The sequence below is a fragment of the Cupressus sempervirens genome, chromosome 7 (genome assembly GCF_028749045.1).
Source record: "Cupressus sempervirens isolate cs-2001-9-10 chromosome 7, ASM2874904v1, whole genome shotgun sequence".
Classification (NCBI taxonomy): Eukaryota; Viridiplantae; Streptophyta; class Pinopsida; order Cupressales; family Cupressaceae; genus Cupressus; species Cupressus sempervirens.
In genome coordinates this window covers 280,588,285-280,596,144 of record NC_143124.1, presented here as the reverse complement: position 1 = coordinate 280,596,144, position 7,860 = coordinate 280,588,285, and the positions used below count along the sequence as shown (strand labels likewise).

The window sequence follows — 7,860 nt, the reverse complement described above, 5'->3', positions numbered from 1 at the left end:
ATATCTCTAAAACTAATCAATGTATAAAATTGGCCTAAAAGAATTTGACAATGACAATAGAAATGTGATCTGGGGCAAACACTACATGATAGCACCAAGGGTTTTCAAAAAAGTGTGATTGTACCATCTAATCACCATTACAATAGTTCTAGTGTCCTCATCCTTAAGAAAAACAAGTGTTTAGGAAAAATGCTTCAGATTTTACCTTGAGGCCTCTATCTTGATCTAACAAAAAGATACTCTCTGTGATGGGTAGATGGTCAGATAAAGTGCAAGGATGAACTTGGACACATGCAACATCTTGATTCTTCCTAAAACTTAAAGTATCTTTATAGACATAAAACCTATGTAATCTACTACACATCCTCTTACACCTTTCTACAAATTAGACCAGGTGTACCAAATGCCTCAATATTCATTCATATCTCTAGCCAAAGGGTGAAAGAGATTGAACTTCTCAACCAATAGAAATTTTTATGTCGTTTCCATTCAAATTTGGATCCTCTCATTCTCCCCCCCCCCCCCGCCCCCCCCCCCCTCTCTCTCTCTCTCTCTCTCTCTCTCTCTCTCTCTCTCTCTCATGTTGAAATCCCTTGCAAAGATCCATGAAATATGTCTCATATGACACATCCACTTCCACAAGATGAACTATTAAAAACAAGGAAAAATAAAAATTCTAATAAATAGTTATTTTTAAAATATTAAGCTATAACTAATAACTGCATTGACAAAATGATAGATGAAATATTAAAAGTTGTTAGACACATAATCAAATACTAAAATGCAATTCATATCAATCTTAACTAGTGATGAATGAATATTAAAAATAAAATCTTGAGATTAGTTATTAAAAATATAATCAAGTGATAAGTAGGAAATATTTTATACAAGTGAAAATTTGTGATATTGCTATTAGGATTTAACTATGTATTTTTTGGGTCAAACTCGTGAAGCACCGGAACTTCCAAGGAGGTCACCCATCTGAATACTACTCTAGCTTAAGCATGATTAACTTTGTAGTTTCCTCCGTGGTTAAACCCAATGTGTTTGCAATCCCATTTGCAAAACCTTTACCAAATATTATGCAATATCATAATATAATCAAGTAATAAATGATAAGTAAATATTAAAAATATTAGAAAAAAATTCTTAAAACGAAATCAATACTTTTAAAATATTAAACCATAACTAATAATAATGTTGACAAAAGAATAAATAAAATATTAAAAATTAAAAATTAAAAGTCTGTAGTAGGTAACAGTCATTTTAAAAATATTAAAATGAAATGAATGAACATGCGATAGCGTCATCAATATAATAAATGAAATGATGATACACATTACTAGTATTTTAAAACAAATTGAACAAACGCATCGCATCATGTGAGTGCGAAATGTAAAGTAGTTACATCACGGCCTGTTTGGCTGATTTGTTCAGAACGTGAATTTTCCAGCTTGTCTTTTGACTTTGTAGGCCACTAATTTTAATTATGTTTGTCTTTCTGTATAATTATTTCTTGATCTTGATCCGATCAGAGAAGCAGGCATTCTTGGCAGAGAGACATCATGTCTTCTTCGCTACAATTTGCTGTTGAACGCAACAGTGTCGATCTCCCTATAATCGACATCTCCCAATTACCGCCTATACGGTTTAAACATCACACACTAAGCTTAATTCTTAGATCAAAAGTGTTAAATAGTTAAGTTGACTTTTTTTTCCCAAGCTTAATTAGACTTGGATGCTCAAGATCTTCAAGACCATCCCGTCATCTCCAAACTTGGAAAGGCGTGTAAAGAATGGGGTTTTTTCTACCTTGTCAACCATGGAATTCCAGCAGAGCTTCTGGATAGAACATGGAATGGTTGCAGAGATTTATTATCCATGCCGATCGAGGTGAAGGACAGAGTCACAACTTGTAAGCCATTCGATACTTATTATCGAAGCCCAAACTATGAGACATTCAGTCTTCCCGACTCAACCCATTCGGTCGATTCCTTGGGTAAAATGTTTTCAAACATATGGCCCCAAGGAAATCCAAATTTCTGGTACGTTATATCATCTTATTGCTATTGCTATTCAATTGGCCCAAGTCTTATTATTTGAGAATTTTTCTTCTTCTTTTTTTCAAAAATCATTGTTTGGCAGCGAGACGATGGCAGCGTACCGTATGTGCGTGTCAAATCTCGCACAGACGGTCACCAAAATGATTCTTGTAAGTCTGGGGTTGGATGCCAAATCTTTCTACCATTCCCACTTCGTAAAGTGCATATCGAGATTGCGCATAAACGACTACTCTTCTGAAGAAAAAGATATTGGGGAGGAGACGCTGTCTTCTCATGCAGATATCGGGTGCCTCACAATGCTTTATGTGAGAGGCCTTGAGATTCGATCTCTGGCTGGCGAGTGGTTAGACGTTGAACCCCTCTCTCATTCTTTTGTTGTCAATCTCGGCTCCTCTTTTAAGGTGTGAACAATTCTACCTTCCGCAATTTGATGTTTCTAACTGTTGCATCTTTTCAGATTTCGTGACATGGTTTAACCGTCCTCTGTATTTGTATGTATTTGTATTTTATAAGTCTAATAGCTATATCCGACAACCACAATTCTAGCTTCTAACAAGACTAACTATAACAAATAAGTGTGAAGATAGATTAATTCCAACTGCTCATATCGTTCACTAAATTGTCCATTATTAATGCTTCAGTATATCAAAATTGTTCATTATTTAATAGATTGGGTCTGTCTATAGTCATTAGAACTAAGAATTAATAGATTAGGTCTGTATACATTGGGAATATAAATTAATAGACTGGATCTACATTCATTAGAACTATAAATTACTAAATTAGGGATGAATGGATTTCAGGCGTGGAGTAATGGTGAATACCGCAGCGCAGCGCATCGCGTGGTTTGCAAAGGGTGGAGACATCGAATGTCTATAGCGTTAATAACCGCCTTTCCGATCGATGCGGAAATCTGGGCGCCAGAAGAACTCGTTGACGCGGACAATCCACGGCGTTACAATCACGACTTTCAAACCAATAAAGAATGTGAAGATAAAACTGCTGCCCTCGAACAGTTCGCGGTTATATGATGGAAAGTGGATAAACTTATCTACCCTCCCTTCCATTTTGGATTAAACATCCACTTCTCTTTTTGAATTACCTGCTTGCTATCATGATCTCATAAATATTTAGTTTTTGAGTTCGTCTCTACAAAATTCGGTCTCTTGGTTTTGTCTCAATGCCAAACAAATAATAGACGTTCTCGTAAATACTTTGAATACTGATTTTAAAATATGTATCTTAGGTAGTAATCACAATTAAGAACATGTTTTCTAATTTTTGTTTGGTACGTCAATTAGAATAGGAATATATATTCTTATTTCCCCTCTAAAATGAGCTTATGCCCATTCTAAAAAATAGTTGTTATTGGAATAGCCATTCATATTCTCAATATGTGTTCCTATTCTCCATCCTATGCCTACAACCAAATAGGCGTGGGAATATGAGTAGAAGAGGCATATGTAAATTTTTAAGATTTCGAATTCTCCATTTGGGTGCACCAAATGGGAGTACGTGTTTCAATTTTCACCAAAAAATAAGTATCTACATTTCCAACTAAATAGGTGGAATTGGAATATGTATTCCTATTCTAGTTTTATTTATTTTAGAAACCATAAATTTTATTGTCCGTGAATTCCCCATCAAATTATGACTAAATCAAATAAGAATAGGAATATGTATCCCAATTTTCTATTCTAGAATGACTATTCCTAAACAACAATTCCAATTCTCATATTTCTATTCTCGTAGACAAACAATCCCTTACAGTTTTTGCGAGAGATTCTTATAAGTAATCATTATTTAATATATAAAAGTACATTCAAGTTTTATGGTGAAATATTTTAATTTATATCTGTAGTCATGTATTAAGTAAAGTCCTTTTATTTTTAAGATCTCTCTATTCAACGTTGTTTGTCCAATTCTCAAACAAATTAAAGTGGAGAAGGACATTCGTGTCATGGATTCCAATGTAGAGATGGAGGGTGGTTGAAGGAGGTTCCTTGGGAACAAGAAAAAGGTGAGGCTGAAGGATCCCAAGACCAAACATGATCATCCTAGTGGTTCAGATTCTCTTGGTAATGGAAAGAACAAACCCCTTCAGAATAGACAAAAGATGAAGGATAATAAAAAGAGATACATTGATAATGATGAAGAAGAAATGACTAGTGATGATCATTAGAATGCGGGGAGGGAGCGGGGAGATTAGCCAGACTAATAGCCACTTAAATGTCCTATGTTGTTCCATGTTCCAGATACCTTAAAAAAGAATACCCTTGAGAAAACCAAAATGGTGGGGGGTAAGGGAGACACTTTCACCTCACCTCTCTGCCATCAGGAGAAAGGCAAACAGAGGTTAGATAGTGACCCCCAAGTGACCTCCAAAGAAAAAACTCAACCATATAAGGAGGATTATAGCACCTTGGAGAAAAGCATCAAAAACTTGGAGGAGAGACACAAGATCATGGAACAAATGTTCAATGATGTGACCAAGTTCACAGTCCAGGTTATGCATTTGGTTGCTTCTACCCTTCACTAACTACATGCTGAGAAAGAGGGTCTTACTGCTACAGTGAGGGTGGACACCACAAGTTCTTTATACAAGTTTTGGCAAATGATAGGTTGTAACTGCTATTGAACAAACCAGAGGGGAATGAGAAGAAAAAATAAAGCTGGCTCTTTATTTTTTATGTGTTTTTTGTTACATTTTTAGCTTCATAACTCGGTCCAAGTGGGCTTTATTTATGGTGCTTCTTTAGACTCTATGCTATTACTAGGTTTGTATATATTATGGTTATAGTTACTATTAGTTTTAGTTTTAAATTTTGGGATACTTTGGCTAGGGAGTTTTTTAATTAAAGGGGGTGTAGGCTAATTAAGTTATGTTTCTAACTTTGAACACCTTATCAACATTTTGTTTAATGTTCTGACAAAGAGGATAGAATTCCAATATGCTTTGTTTGATGTTTTATTAGCCTAAGTAGCATTGTACAAATGTTCCTCATATACCCAAAACATAATATCTAGGATACAATATTTATAACCTTATATTATTTCCCCTTTACCATTTTAACCTTGAATGGATGCCTTAAACACTACGACATTTTGGGTCAAATTACGATGGAAATTTGCAACGATGGTGTAATTTGTGGTCATTTTCATATTTTTTTGCAATTGTCCCCGATGCCATTGTAATTGTGATGCCCTCATGAGCATTAAAATAAAAAATAAAAAATAAAAAATAAAAAAACATGACAATCATTTTCCATTTGTCTTGATTTTGGAGAGAGTTGCATGCAACAGAGGTGGAGAGCTGTGAACATTGTCATGGCCCTTGTGATTGGTACATTTGGTTGTTGTACCCCCATGATCTCTTCATTTCATTTCCATGCTCTTGCTCTATGATTTCATTGTTGTGTCATGCCCTTGCTCTACAATTTCAATGTCATGTCATGCCATTGCTCTACAATTTTATTTTTGTGTCATGCCCTTGTGATCTACTTGACCTTGCTCTATAATATTTGTTAAGGGCAATAAAAGGTATGTATGTAAAAAAAAATTTATTTTCCTTGTAAACATGTATGTCTTTATAATTCCTTCTAAACATGTGTTTCTTTATATATTCAGAGAGATTTTTTTAAAGGTTCTTATTAAATATATGATCCAGCTACATAGATATTCCAAACTCCAAATAATAAAATAATAAAACTCACTCAATCCATGCTAAGTGACTTACCTCAAGATCTTGCACAAAAACAATTTAGACCACAAAAATGAGTCTAGTGTACAAGAAATTTTACAAAAACATATCATAGCAGATATTTTCAGAAAGAAACAAGCCATAACTAGTTAAATGGGTCTAGTTGTTGATGAGTTGGATTGATACATATGTATATTTAACTGGGTTATGGCTTCTGAAATAGAATGAGCCTCGTGATTATGCATATGTGCTTGGTGTGCCCTTGTGATCTCTTTGTTTTATTATCATGCCCTTTCTCTGCAATTTCAATGATGTGCTCTAGCTCTATGATTTTTTTTCCATGTTGTGCCCTTGCTCTATGATTTCAGTGATGTGCCCTAAGTCTATGATTTTTTTTCCATGCTATGCCCTTGTTCTGTGATTTCATTTCCGTGTTGTGCCCTCTCTTTGCAATTTCATTGTGATGCCCTATCTCTACAATTTTCTTCAAGGGTAAGTAAATTTTGGTTTATTTTCTTTCCAAATAGGTATCTCTTTATATCTCCTTTTGAACATGTATATTTAGAAATATTTTTTAAGGTGCTTATTACATCTTAGCTACACAATAGAGAAATTGATCTAGATGCATACATATTCTAGAATCCAAATAATAATAAAATAAAACTCACTCAAACCATGCTAAGTAGCTTAGCTCAAGATTCTCCACAAAAATAATACATATGAAGAAAAATGGGTAGAGTTGGCAAGAAAATTTAGAAAAACATATCATAGTATATATTTTTAGAAAGAAACTAGCCATAACCAATTAAATGGATCTAGTTGTTAATTAGCTAGGTTGATTACAAATTCCTATAGAATTGTCATCAGACTAGGTACAATAAAATGAGCAATCAGCTATTCCTAGCTAGCAAGATCAAACATAGTTTTCCAAGGTGATAAAATTGCATATGTAAGGAATTGAGGAATAACTTCAGTGAAGAATTGAGTGTCAAGAATTGAAGAAGCAAGTTTTGCTTCTCTATAAACATCATAATCACGAGGCTCATTCCCTTATAGAAGCCTCTACCACAATGACATTGCCTCTAAATCATTAAAAGGATTTTATTGTGGTTCCCAACCTTGAAACACTCTTATAAGAATTTGATACTTGGGATCATCATAGGGAGACTATGCCAATACTTGAAACTCTTATAAGCATTTGATATCTAGACTATAAATCCTCAAAGATTCTTGCAAGTGATTCCAATGTCATTGTACATACCGCAACACTTTCTTAGATTCTATTCACTAGCTTCCATAATATCCTCTATATTCTCTAGCTATTGTTTCTATCATGCGATCTCTTTCTAAAGCTGCTCCTTCTCCTTCACTCTTGTGCCTTAAATTTTGATTATCAAACTTCTAAATATCTATCTCTACCTTATCTAAAATCAACTTCATAGTGTGTTGTAACTCTAGAATAGGTGTTTGATCATTGATAGTTTTCATTTCAGCATTCGTATTTTCAAGTTTGATCAACACCCTCACTTGTGGACCTCTCATGTCAAGCACTGTCTATACTGTTTCAACACCATGTTCTTGATTTTGAGCTAATAGTTCTTCAGATACATTTTCTTGTAAAACATTATTTTTGTTGAACAATTGTAAACTCTTAGAAAGTGCATTGTTGTTTTAATGTATGTATGTATATATGTATGTATGCATGTATGCATGTATGTATGTACGTATGCATGCAGAGAGATCTTGTGGATTATGGATTATGGATTATAAATAAAAAATAAAATAAAACATTACATTAATCATTCCTCATTTGTTTTGATTGATTGTGGAGAGCTGCATGTGAAAGAGGGTGGAAAGCTTTGAATGAGAGTGGAGAGCTCTAAACATTGGTGTAGATCAGTGGAGATCTAGGATTTTGTTGTCATTTCCTTGTGATCTCCATGTCATTGCTTTGCAATTTTCTTCAAGGGGAGAAGAGGTACTTATGTAAATGTTCTTTCCTTTTCCTTTTAAATAAGTATCATTTGTTCATATATAATAGCTTTAGTCAGATTCAAGGATAACTGATTATGATGATTGTATGCATATGTGCATGTA

The 7,860-nt window shown here is 34.1% G+C and overlaps 1 pseudogene; it reads left to right on the top strand.

The window, feature by feature from the left end:
• Positions 1–1,565: 1,565 nt before the first annotated feature.
• LOC149546518 (C4-beta,C20-epoxidase-like) lies at positions 1,566–3,094 on the top strand (annotated as a pseudogene).
• Positions 3,095–7,860: the final 4,766 nt, after the last annotated feature.